Below are 13,747 nucleotides of genomic sequence, written 5' to 3'. Positions count from 1 at the left end.
TAATATTTGATATTTATCCATAAGAGAAAGTGTCTGAGTGGGAATAAATCATATGCATTGTGTGAAATGTTAGTAATATGATTTGGGAAATATTTATGTATATAGTGATTTTGAAAATATCAATTTCTGTTCCCCTAAGAATTGATGAGAATTAATTCAAAGTACCTTCCAAATTAATTCAGCCTTCCAAAATTCTATCCTTTAAATATTTTGTTACTAAGTATTGAATTGATAAATGCATTTTTTGTTCCTCAGAAATGATAAATTTGTTTTCAAATGTTATTAAAATACTATTTTTAATTAATTCTAATTCATGTATTTATGTATAACACCTGATAAATAACTAGGCTTGTCCTATTTCACTACTGATTTTGTTTGCTTTAGAATCTATTATCTGATTTTTTCAAGACTGGTCAACACTGTATATGGCATCATTTTTACTTGTTATTTTTATTGTTTTTAGCTTGAAAATAAATTATTAAGCTTATACAATTAGATTTCGATCTTAACCATTTTTAAAAATTTTGTACGTTTTTAGTCTTAAAATTCTTTGTATGTTTGTGTTTTCTGATTGGGCTAATTTAGTAGCACAGAAGTGTTTTTACTCATCATGTGTCATTTTATTTATAACCAGGCTCTTAAGACTGTGGCAGCACACTAGGCAGCATTAATAAAGCATGTCGTGGAGCAATGTATTTGTTTTCACAGGCTGAAATCAATTCACCTTGAAAGCACTGCTCATATAAGATGAATAACTCTGGAGATAAGAAGATCTATCCTATTAGCAATGAAAAAATAGCCTCAGAGGGCTATAAATTTAAAAGCAAGTGTGTTTGTTGGTATTCAGTACATCTATACATCTTAAACTGGTCCAGCTATTAGTATATTAGATGGAGAGTAAGATTGTTTTAGTGCCAAAGAAGCAACCTGGCACTGCTAGACACTTGTGCAAGTGAAGGGAAGTTCAATCACCCAGGTCCTTCAGAACACTGAAGGAATGACATATGAAATTGGATTCAAAAGAACTAAAATATTTTTAAAAATCAAGTTTGCGATTCAGAAATAAGCAAATCAAAAACTTGATGCAATAATAAGAACTTTCTCTCTAAGGGAATAAGTATGCAGCGTGTTATTGGGATCATTTAAGGATTTTTCTTTTACTCCTTTTCAGTCTGAATAGAGTCACGAATATTACTTTGTTGACATATTATAGATGGCCTTTTCTCTTAACAAATGTAATCATTTTCCAGATTCCTTTTCCACTTCTAATTATTTCCCCAGAGGCAATAAAGAGATACCTTGGAGATTTTGTGGGTTTGGTTCCAGACCACCACAATAAAGTGAATATTGCAAGAAAGTAATATTTTTTTTTTGGTTTCCCAGTGCATATAAAAGTTTATGCTTACACAATACTGTAGTCTGTTAAGTATACAACAGCACTCTGTCTAAAAAACAATATATATATATATATATATATGTATATGTATATACACCTTAAAATACTTTATTGCTAAAAAATGCTAAACATTATTTAAGCTTTCAGTAACTCATAATCTCTGATCACAGATTGCCATAAAAATATAATAATGGAAAAGCTTGAAATATTGCAAGAACTACTAAAATGTGACAGAGACACAACATGAACAAATGCCATTGGAACAATGGTGCGCATAGACTTGCTCAGCACAGGGTTGCCACAAACCTTCAATTTATAAAAAATGCAGTATCTGTGAAGTTTAATAAAATGTGATAAAATGAGATAGGCCTATAATATAGTCTTAGAAATAAATCAAATTTGGGGCATGTGGATGGCTCGGTCAGTTAAGTGTCCAACTTGATTTTAATTAGGGTCCTGAGCCTGGTGTTGGGCTTCGTGCTCAGCAGGGAGTCTGCTTCTCTCCTTTGTCGGACACTGGTTGTAATGAGCGCTGAGTGTAATATGTAAGTGTTGAATCACTAAGTTCTACACCTGAAACCAATATTACCCTATTTGTTAACTAGAATTAAATAAAAACTTGAAATACAAAGAGTTAAAAAATTTAAAAATAAACATATAAACATATATATTGTTTTCCTATTTTCACCTTAATTTATACCTACTCATTATCTTTTGTTTTATTCTTCTTGCTTGAAATCTATTTGTTCTAATTATTTGAAGAATTTGACATTTAGGCTTTGATGATAAATCTTTCTGCTAAAATATGTGTTTAATGCTCTAAATTTTTAAGTAATGCTTCAGTAACAATGCACAAATTTTGATGTTTTATGTTTCTTTTTTAAGTAAATCACATTTTTCAAATTTTCTTGCAAGTTACTGTTTGACATATGAATTATGTACTAGTATATTGTTTAATCTCTAAATATTTGGATATTTTTGATATATCATCCTGTAATTGATGTCTAATTTCATTCAATTGTGTCTGAGACATACTTTGTATGATTTGTATTCTTTTGAATTTGTCTAGATACTAAGGTGTTTGGCCAGGAATGTGGTGTATCTTGTTGAATGTCCTATGTACAGTCAGAAGGAATGCTTTTTGATGTTCCGTAGAGGTCAATTAAGTCAGGTTGGTTGATCGTGCTGTTAAGCCTCACTGATTTTCTTGGAACATCATTGAAAAGTAATTGAGAGAGAGTATTAGAATTTCCAACTATAATTGTGTATTTAAGTTTCCTTTTAGATATCAATTTCTGCTTCAACCGTTTTGAAGATATATTGCAAAATTTGTATTCTTTTGGGATTACTTTGTCTTCTTATAGAATTGACTGCTTTCTCATAATGTGATGTCCGTTTAGTCCTGATAATCTTCCTTGTTCTGAGGTCTATTTTGTCTCAAATTAGTATAGCCATCCGAGCTTTCAGAGTTTGCATGCTACATCCCTTTCCATATCTTTATTGTAAACTCATTTTATGTCCTGCTACTTAAATGAATTTCTTTAAGGAAAGTCCTTGCATTTTTATCGAGTGGGACAATTATTACCTTTTAAACGGTGTGTTTAAATTGCTTACATTGGGATCCCTGGGTGGCTCAGTGGTTAAGTGCCTGCCTTCAGCCTAGGGCTTGATCCTGGAGTGCCAGGATCGAGCCCCACGTGGGGCTCCCCACATGGAGCCTGCTTCTCCCTTTGCCTGTGTCTCTGCCTCTCCCTCTCTCTGTGTCTCTCAGAATAAATAAATAAAATCTTAATAAATAAATAAATTGCTTACATTTAGGGGCACCTTAGATGGCTCAGTTGTTGAGCATTTGCCTTTGGCTCAGGTTGTGATCCTGGGGTCCTTGGATGGAGTCCCACATCAGGCTCCCCACGGGGAGCCTGCTTCTCCCTCTGCCTATGTCTCTGCCTGTCTCTCTGTGTCTCTCATGAATAAATAAATAAAATCTTTAAAACTAAATTAATAATAAAAAGTAAAATAAAACTAAATTAATAAATTGCTTATATTTAAAGTGATTATAGGTATGGTTAGATCATAATCTGGTATCTTGTTACCAGTTTTCCTTTCATGTTTTATTACATTTTTCTTATTCTGCCTTTTCTCATTTTCATTGAGTCTTTCTTAGGATTCTGCATTTTCTTGTCTATATCTTTATAATTATTACCTTTTAAAGTTTGTTCAAACTATATTTTACAATACTGATTATCAAATAATCAGAGTATAAATTCTTTTTTTCTGTTTTGTGAGTATAAGGTCCTTACAACAGGACATTCCTACTTTTTCCCTAAAATCTCATGTCATTTTTGCTTTTACATACACTATAAAACCCAATACATTTTTACTATTATTGCTTTAAATATCCAGTTATCTTTTAGAACAAGAAAAGTAAGAATAATAGCCTATTATTTTATGCCATTTATGATATTGTTCATTCTTCTAAGTTTTTATCTAAATTCTAGTTAACATACAATGTAATACTAGCTTCAGATGTACAATATACTGATTTAACACTTCCATACGACACCAAGTGCTCATTAGAAGTGCATTCCTTAATTCCCATCACCTATTTAACCCATTCCCTTATCTACGTCCCTCTGCTAACCATCAGTTTGTTCTCTACAGGTAAGAGTCTGTTTCTTGGTTTGACTCTCCCTTTTTTTTCTCTTTGCTTCTTTTGTTTCTTAAATTCCACATATGAATGAAATCATATGTTATTTATCTTTCTCTGACTGACTTACTTCATTTAGCAAAATACTTTCTAGCTCTGTCCCCATCAATACCACTTCTTTATCTGTTCATCAGTCATTGGACTCTTGGGCTGTTTCCATAATCTGGCTGTTGTAGATAATGCTGCTGTAAACATTGGAGTGCATGTGTCCCTTTGAATTATTAATTTTGTATTCTTCAGGTAAATACTGAATTGTGCAATTTCTGGATTGTAGATTAGTTCTATTTCTACGTTTTTGAGGAATATTCGTACTGTTTTCTAGAGTGGCTACATCAGTTTGCATTCCTACCAACAATACAAGATGATTTTCCTTTCTCCATGTCCTCATCAACACCCTTTGTTTCTTTAGTCAATAACCTGCTATTGATTTTAGCCTTTGTGACTGATATGAGGTGATAGCTCATTGTAGTTTTGATTTGTATTTCCCTGATGATGCCTTCTTTTGAGTGTTGGCTTTTATGAGTTATAGATTTTGTACACTAACCCTTTATCAAATATTTTCTCCCTGGATGCCTGGGTGGCTCAGTGGTTGAGCATCTGCCTTCAACTCAGGGCGTGATCCCGGGGTCCTGGGATCAAGTCCCATGTTGGGCTACCTGCATAGAGACTGCTTTTCCCTCTGACTACATCTCTGCCTCTCTCTGTCTCTCTGTCTCTCATGAATAAATGAATAAAATCTTAAAAAAAAAAATCTTCTCCCATTCTGTAGGTTGCCTTCCAGTTTTGTTGACTGTTTCCTTTGCTGCATAGAAACTTTTTATTTTGTTAAAGTCCCAGTAGTTTATTTTTGCTCATTTCTCTTGCCACAGGAGACATGTCTAGAAAGAACTTGCTATGGTCAATGTCAAAGAGGTTGCTTCCTGTGTTTTTATCTAGGATTTTGACGGTTTCCTATTTCACATTTGGATTCTTCAACTATTTTGAATTTCTTTTTGTGTATAGTATAAGAAAGTGGTCCGGTTTTGTTCTTCTGCATGTTGTTATCTAGTCTTTCCAAAACCACTTGCTGAAGAAAGTTTATTTTTTCCCATTAAATATTTTTTGCTGCTTTGTCAAAGATTAATTGACATATACTTGTGGGTTCATTTCTCAGTTTTCTGTTCTGCAATGATCTATGTGTCTGTTTTTGCGCCACTACCATACTATTTTGATCGCTCCAACTTTGTAATATAACTTGAAGTCTGGAGTTGTGATGCCTCTAGCTTAGCTTTTCTTTTTCAGGTTGCTTCGGCTTTTCAGGTCTTTTGTGGTTCCATACAAATTTTAGGATTCTTTGTTCTACGTTCAGGCATTTCTTTCTTTAGATTCCAGTTTCTGACCTTTAAAAAATTCTGTTGTCTGGAGAACTTTTTAGCATTTGCAGAGCAAGTATTCTGGCATTTAATTCCCCCCATCTTGTTCATCTAAAAAAGTCTTTATTTTTCCTTTACTTTTGAATAACATTTTCACAGGCAGTGGAATTCCAAGTTGACATAGTTTCTCCTTTTATCACTTTAAGGTTGCCCCTTTCCTCTGGTCCTGTTCATGTGATTTCTGATGAGAAGTTGACTGTGATTCCAACCTTTGTTTCTCCATAGGTAGGATCTTTTCCCTCTTTTGTCATCTTTGAGATTTTCTCTTTAACTGATTTCAGCAGTCTGGATATGATATGCCTCTGTATGTGTGTGTGTGTATGTGTGTGTGTTGGACTACATCCTTTGTGTTTTTGAGCTTTCTTGGATTCATGGCTTAGTCTTTGACATGAATAGTGGATGTTACTAACTTATTGCTTCACAAAACTCTTCTTCTGTACCATTCTTTCTACTTCTTTGTCTTGAATTTCAGCTGCATGTATGCTGCAGTATTTGATATTTTCCCATAACTTTTGGCTGTTCTGTTCTGTTTTTATGGTTATTGTATGTGTGTGACAGTGTGTGTACTTTTTTTTATGTTCTAGAAGAGTAATTAATCTTGATGTATCATCAGGTTCAGTGATTTTTTTTCTTGATTATGTCTAGTCTACTCATAGACCCATGAAACACATTTTTCATTTATGTTACTTTGCTTTTGATTTGTAACATCCCATCTGATTCTTAAAGTTTCTATTTTCACCTGCTATCCATCTGATCTTATATATCACATTACTTTTCTTTTGAAGCCTTTAACACATTATCCATTGTTATTGTCAATTTCTTTTCTGATAATTCCAAAATATGAGCCATTTTTATTCAAATTCTAATTATTACGTCTTGCCTTTAGACTCCCTTTTTTGTTTTGCCTTATGATAATCCTCATATTTTACTTTATTATTATTATTTTTGGAAAGCTGTGAATGTTTATGACACAGGAATAACTTGGGGTCAACATATGGACTACTAGGAGAAGAACATGAATTTTCTTCATGAATGTTCTTTGCTTTAAATTTTGGGATTATGTTAATCTCTTTAGAGACTGGATGGTTTTAAATATCATTGCTGTGGTTATCAGAAGTTAAGTTTATTGTTCAATTGGACACCAAAGGATTTAAATTCCTGTGGTAAAACATTGTTTTCATCTCCCACTCAACTGGGTCTTCCCTTTGTTTCTTAGTGAGAATCAATGTCTTGAGCATTTCTTACTCTGTCCCCTGCTATTTTTAACAAGACATGTTAGTATCATTAAAATGGAGTAGCAGAGGGGAAACTTCTCTGATTTTCTCCTTTAACTTTTCACAAAGACATGTACTGCAACTTGTTTCAGCAATGTTGCTTTTTGTCCCCTTCCTGAATTTTCCCTTGCTGCTCTATATGTTCAGCAGTATCCTTAGGCTAAGATTTTGCATGGCTTTCTCTTTTACCCAGACAATTAAGGCTTTGTTACCTAGAAGATAGACGTATGTGGTCTAGACTGAAATTCGTTTTCTCTCTTCCCTTCTGTCAGCTGTGATGAGATTCAACCAGTTTCCTCCAGATATAGGCTTTGATGAATATCCCCTGTATATTAAACTTTTTTTATGAGAGAGAGAAATTGATGTGAACACATATTATATGTGATTTCTTTTCCCCTCTCCCAGCCATAACCACAGAGGTAGCTTTCTCTGTATTTTTTCTGATTAACAGCCTGTTGGAGTTTCTAAGGAAAAAGTTTGCAAGGTGACAAGAACTGCCCTAAGTCTCTGGTCTCCCAGACCTTCACATGCCCACAATAGCTAACACTCAGAATCACCCATAAGCAATAAAAATATATATATATATATATATATATATATATATATATATATATATATATATTGCTTAATCACCCTGTTGGCTTCCATGGATTCTGATTGGATATGCATCTAAGTAAATGCTTAGGTCCTATTTATGCCTACATGCACCTGTGTCTAAATTCTGGGATGGTGGTAGTTTGTAAGTCATCTTTTTCTAATGGGTTGAAGCAAATAATTGATTTTTTAATTAATATATTTTTTTCTCTTTTTGTTGTTAGGATCAGAGAAACTTCTTTCCAGCTTTATCAGATCTCCAGGTTAGATATTTCATTCATTGAAGAATTACTGATTTTATCATTAAAAATAATGAAATAAAAAATGAAATATTCCAAAAATATTTTATCAACTTAATGTCATGATGATATTTGTGTTTTTCAAGCATGTTTCTAGGTACAGCTTGTGAAGGTATTTAGGTGAGTGAATTACGGACACCAATGTTTACATGTAAGAAAACTGCAGTGGTCAGGTTCAGAGATGTTGGAGGTTTAGAAGGAATAATAGTAGAAAGGATGTATTTGGAATAATAACTATATATTGAAAAGATTTATGATATATTTTGGAAATACAGTTTTAAAAAATCTTTCTGGTAGATTATCTATGGAGAATGGAAGAGAAGGAGTTGATAAAAAAAAGTTCTCACAGTTTTCTGTGTCTAAATTAGTATTTGCAAAGATAATAAGACTAGAGAATTAGTCTTGGGATACAGGATATAATTTGTTCTTTTACCAAATATTTTTAGGTTGATTACTTCTACACATAAAATAAAATTGTATTTTTCTAATCCTTGGTTGAAGCCAGCAGAGGTGATACTTCCAGACCAGGTATTTAATTGCCAGTGGGAAGCACTCTAGAGCTCTCTTTTCACTGGAACTGCTATTAGTCAAGTTTAAGTTTGTGGCTGCTCTGTGAACCTAGATTCAGAGCAACTATGATTTACGGTACCGTCTCCTGACCCTCAGTGTACAAGAACTGTGAGAAAGAAATCAGAGTTTGTCATTTTAAGTTACTGAGATTAATGATGTTTCCCCTGTAATAGCATAACCTAATCTATGCTGACTCGTCAAGGGGAAAAGTCAATAGTTTAGATTTGAACATTTTAACTTTGAGTTATGGAAATATCTATCTTGCAGTTGGATAACTGAGTGCAAAGATTAGAATAGAGGCATGAGTTGGAAATAAATTAGAGAATCATCTTTATGTAGAAGATATTTGATACCATAAGAGTAGTGGATATTGCCTAATTAAGTTTAGAAAGACAAGAGGCATGATCTTCAAATATTTAAAAATCCATATGTAAAGACAACAGGTATCCAATAAGAAGATGATAAGGATTAGATTATATTTTGATGGTCTAGAGGTTGAGGACAAAGAGTATTTTAGGAAGGTGGGAGCAGCCAACAAATGCATGTTTTGCTAAAAATGTCAAAAAAGAACTAAATATCTCACTTGAATTTAATAGCATTAGCTACCTTATAGAAAGTAGTTTCAGAGACAAAGCAATAAGCAAAATAAAATAAGAAAAAGAAAGTGAGGGGGATGCCTGGGTGGCTCAATGGTTGGGTGCCTGCCTTCGGTTCAGGAGGTGATTCCGGAGACCTGAGATAGAGTCCCACATCGGGCTCCCTGCATGAAGCCTGCTTCTCCCTCTGTCTGTGTCTCTGCCTTCTCTCTGGGTCTTTCATGAAAGAATAAATAAAATCTTAAAAAAAAAAAGAGAGTGAGAAATTCCATTATCATTCTCTAACATCAACTATATTAGGCACTAGTGAATATATATAATATATATTTATATTATATTTTATGTACATATGCATTTATATTTATATCACATATATGTGTGCAAATTTACATTTGTATATATAGGTACACCCAAATATGTACATTCCTGTGTATAAATAAATTTATGTGTTTATATACATATATATGCAAACTTACAAGCATAAGAAAACTATTGACTGATTTTTTCATAATTGCATATTTTCCTATATTCTTTGTAATAATATATGGAGATTTGAATTTCGTTGCTCAAGTTACCCAAGTAGGAGTAGTAGAGTTGGAAAATTAGCCTATCTACTCTTTTGAAAAGCAGTGGTGATTTTGTTGTAGGATTTTATGTTTAAGTTTATAACTGTCATTTATATTTTTTCTACTTTTTTTGCTTTGCTTTATGAAATACTTATGAACCATAGTTTTCATTACTGAATGGTTTCCAATATCTTTTGTAATGATTTTGAAATCCCACTTTATTTTTAGTTATTATTGATTTATTCTTACGTTTTACATTTCTTATATCCTCATGATTATCAATATCATAACTGAATCCATTTGTTTTGATTTGATATTTGGAAGATGAAGAATATACTTTTGGTAATAAATTCAATCTTATTTTTAAAAAATTGGGAGGCATCGGGGTGGCTCAGTTGGTTAAATGTCTGACTCTTTATTTTGGCTCAGGTTATGATCTCAGGGTCATAAAATCAAGCCCCATGTTGGGCTTGGTGCTCAGTTTGAGATTATCTTTCTCCCTCTCCCTCTCTCTCTCTCAATAAAAAATAAAATATTAAAAAAAATCTATTATGCAATCTTTAATACTACTTCAAAGATAGTTATACATATGTATATCTATGTACGTATATATATATATATATTCTTCCAAAATATTCTTGGAAGCCTAATTTATTCTGTTATTTATATTAACTCATAATAACTTCATGGTTCTATATCTAAAAGAAGAGATACTTATTTTTGATGATATTGATAAGTATTTTACTCAGGAGCTACATTTATTGTAGTTATATATTATTTTCTCATATATATGCACTTATATTTATACATATCTTTGTATTTCTATTTAAAATTTGAGGCTGAATATTTGAGCATGCATTTTGGTTGCTTTAAACATGAATAACAACCTGATTCAATATAAATTTAGGGCCCAACAACTTTTCATGTCAAAAGCTCTTTATTGTATTGTTTTCATTTTTTAGTAGATTTTGAGGCAAAAATTATTTTTATTTCTTCATAAATCATTTTGATATTTCATATCAAATTGTTAGAACTTAGATCTTATAATTTAAAAGTCCTTTTATAATATGCTTTATTTTACATTAATCTTCTTTGATTTTTTAGTTGAGATTTTTTTCATTGAATTCTCAATTTCACTTATTCTACCTTAATGCAATATATAATTCATATTTGGCTGTGAATATTATCTCCTCTCTCTCCATCATATCATATTCCTCTATAGGTTAATCACCTAGTTCATGCTGCAGTTTTCTAATTTCCACATATTTACATTGTAAAGTTTATGCCAACACAAAATAAGCATTTCCCATAATCCCATTTACTATATATTTTCTTCACTTTCATGTTAGCTCTCAACTGTGGTGTTCTAATGTCTACAGTTCTGACAGTCTGTTTAAGGCAATGTACAGGCTTACTACTGCTTCCTCTGTTAAAATTATTCCAGGCTCCACTCACTGCCTCATCATCCAAAGCCTCTCTCATATTTTAGGCAGCAACCTGTTGCATGGTAATGAAATCTGCATCTATTATCTACATTATTGTCTGTTGATACCCAGTAGCTTTAAAGAACAAATATTTATTATTATTACCTCACAGTTTATTTTGGCCAAGGATACAGAAGTAACTTAGTTGAGTGTCTCTGACTCAAAAGCTACCATGAAGTAGAATCAAGCTGTCAGCTGCAGGTTTATCTGAGAGTTTTATTGCTGAGGGATAAACAAGCTCATTCACATAGTCATTGAAAAGGCCTTGTTCTTTTGTATGGTTCTCTTCAAAGTGCTAGTTCACAACACTGTATCCCTTAGGGTGAGTAACTGAAGGGAGATTGAGAAAGTGAGCACAATCAAGATAAAACTGCAATCTTTTACATTCTAATCTTGGTAGTAACACCCCATTACTTCTGTCATATTATATTCATTTGAAGCAAGTCACTAAATCCAATCAGTACTCAAAGGAACAGGATTAAATGAAGTTGTGAATACCAGTAGATAGAAATCACTGGGAGCTATTTTAAAGGCTGCTTATGACAGAAAGACATTTAAATCATTCAGATACTCTTTATATCAGGAGTCAGTGAAGAAGAAACATTATTCTTGGCTATTATTATTTATAAAACAAATTTATTTTTTAGTTAATCAAGTAAAACTATGCCACTAATTATTTATCAATTTCCAATATATAGCAAATATAGGAAAAAGAAATCCACCAAATATTTTGACATTGTGAAGCCTAGTAGTTGCAAAATCATTTAATTTCATATACTTTATGTATGTTCATTAGTATTTGATAGAGAAGTAAGTAGAGTTTACATTAGTGAGGGCTAGCCAAATTCTGTTTTAGATAGGCCTAGTGTATACTAGAAAGAAAGCAAAGAAGAAATGCATGAGTAAAATGCTAATTGTATTTTATTTGTTTGAAGTTAAACTGAACAGTTTCTACCATGGTGAGTCTAATTGTGTGACTGTACTATGTAAAAAGTAGTACAGCATATTTCCATGAACTTAGAATTGATCCACTTCACTATAACCATCAAAAAATCTATTGTTGATTTCTTATGTAATAACCACTTCACTTGGCTTAGTATAATCTGCTAATTTAAGAACAAGCTAATATTGTTTCTCCATCAGACTTCTGGTAAAATAAATTTAAAAAATTCTCAGTCTAACAATTTTGATACCTTTAAATATATTGCTTGAGGTTGACAGGGTCATGGATTACCACTATTTGGGTGTGACTCTCCTCTACACATTTCACAATTTATCAAGCATGTTGATGAGAATACCATGTGAGATGATGCCAAAAGGTCTTAGTAAAATACAGATTTGTTAGATTTTTTCTTTCCTCTTATCTAAGAAGCCTGTCATCCTGTCATCATGCATGAGCAATGCTTTCAATTTGAATGAATTTGAGATAGGAAGAACAAATATGCTGCCAGTAGCCATATTTTATAAAAGCTTGACTAATGCTTAATGCTGAATGTAGTGGAAGGATTGCTGACATGAACTATTTTCACCTTGTGGAATTTAATTCTTCTATTTTTTTTTGTCCTTAGTGGAGATTGAGAATTAAATCTTTGCCCATAGCATTCAAAATTTACAGTTCCCTAAGTAAAAGGTGTTGACCATAAATTTTTTCCTCATTACGCTTTCTGTTCCAATATCCTGGTCACTTACATCTATGAATGCATTATGCTTTCGGTATGATGCATATTAGTGTTCTTGTTTGACAGCTATAGCTGACAGATGAGGACATTCTGGAGACCATTCAAGGGCTGATGCCCTTGGGTGAGGCTAAGGTAGATGGCCTGCAGCATGTGCAAACTAGTTCATATTTCTCTTGAAGACTATGAAAATAATCACTAACTTATCTTCATAAATATCCCATTTTCCACCATGGTAATGGACAAGATAATAACCAATATAACACAGACTGATTCTTGAACAGAACAGCTAACACAGTAAAGAAAAGAAAAAACAAAAAAAACCAGCATTCCAAATTTTTAATTCTTCCATTTTCATTCAAGTCATATGACTTAGCAAATAAGACAGAGAAGAGTCTCTACATTGCTAAAAGTCTCATTATAAAGCTTATCTGAAAATAGTATTGGCAATACACACTAATACATAGTCTGGAGACACTACTAGAAAAAAATTAGATGAATTCCTTTACTAAAATATATTAAGATAATATTTTTTTAAGGTTATGAAAAAAGTATCTCAGAAAAACGTGTCTTTTTATGGATGGCTTTTTTTTAGATTTTATATAGATTTATCATATCTCAATAATCCTTTCTTTAAAATATACCTAGTTAATACTTTTGCAGTATCAGTGTACTTATTTATAGACCTTCCTGGGCTTATGGTATACTATACTTTAAATGTACTTTCTTTTGTATGCTGCCATTTTCCTAACAAAATTTTTCATTATAGTTAGAATTATTCCAATTATTCCAATTTTTTAATTATTCCAATAATTAATTGCTATGCTTAAATACATATCTATATTGCTTTATATGTATGAATAGTAAATGATCTTTTATTAGTTTGCAGTATTACTGGGAAAAGAACCATCCAGTGTCTAAACTACCAGATTGCAAGCTATTAGCCACAAATTGTGAGTGATTAATTCTGTTTCTATGAAGTTATATTAAAATAATGATGGTATTTCATAATTTCTTTGCCTAATTTCTTGTCAAAAAATAAACATGTAGATAGAAGAGGTAATATGTTGAAAAATGTTAATAGTGGTTTTAAAGAGAATTTTTGAGTGGCTTGTAAATAAACAAAGAGCCTATGACATAACTGAAAGTAAGCATCCTTACCAAAAAGGTTGC

The 13,747-nt window shown here is 32.1% G+C and overlaps 1 long non-coding RNA gene across 2 annotated transcripts in view; it reads left to right on the top strand.

Annotated features, from left to right (window-relative positions):
- Nucleotides 1–13,528, top strand: part of LOC144287855 (uncharacterized) — a 354,870-nt gene extending 341,342 nt beyond the window's left edge. For both annotated transcript variants that reach the window (XR_013355657.1, XR_013355658.1), the window contains 2 exons: nt 7,608–7,646; nt 13,457–13,528. This is a non-coding gene — a long non-coding RNA (uncharacterized LOC144287855). The remainder of the gene's footprint in view (nt 1–7,607; nt 7,647–13,456) is intronic.
- Nucleotides 13,529–13,747: the final 219 nt, after the last annotated feature.

This window comes from Canis aureus, chromosome 17 (assembly GCF_053574225.1).
Source record: "Canis aureus isolate CA01 chromosome 17, VMU_Caureus_v.1.0, whole genome shotgun sequence".
NCBI lineage: Eukaryota > Metazoa > Chordata > Mammalia > Carnivora > Canidae > Canis > Canis aureus.
Note: the sequence above shows the minus strand (reverse complement) of the source record. Positions and strands in the feature narration are given on the sequence as shown.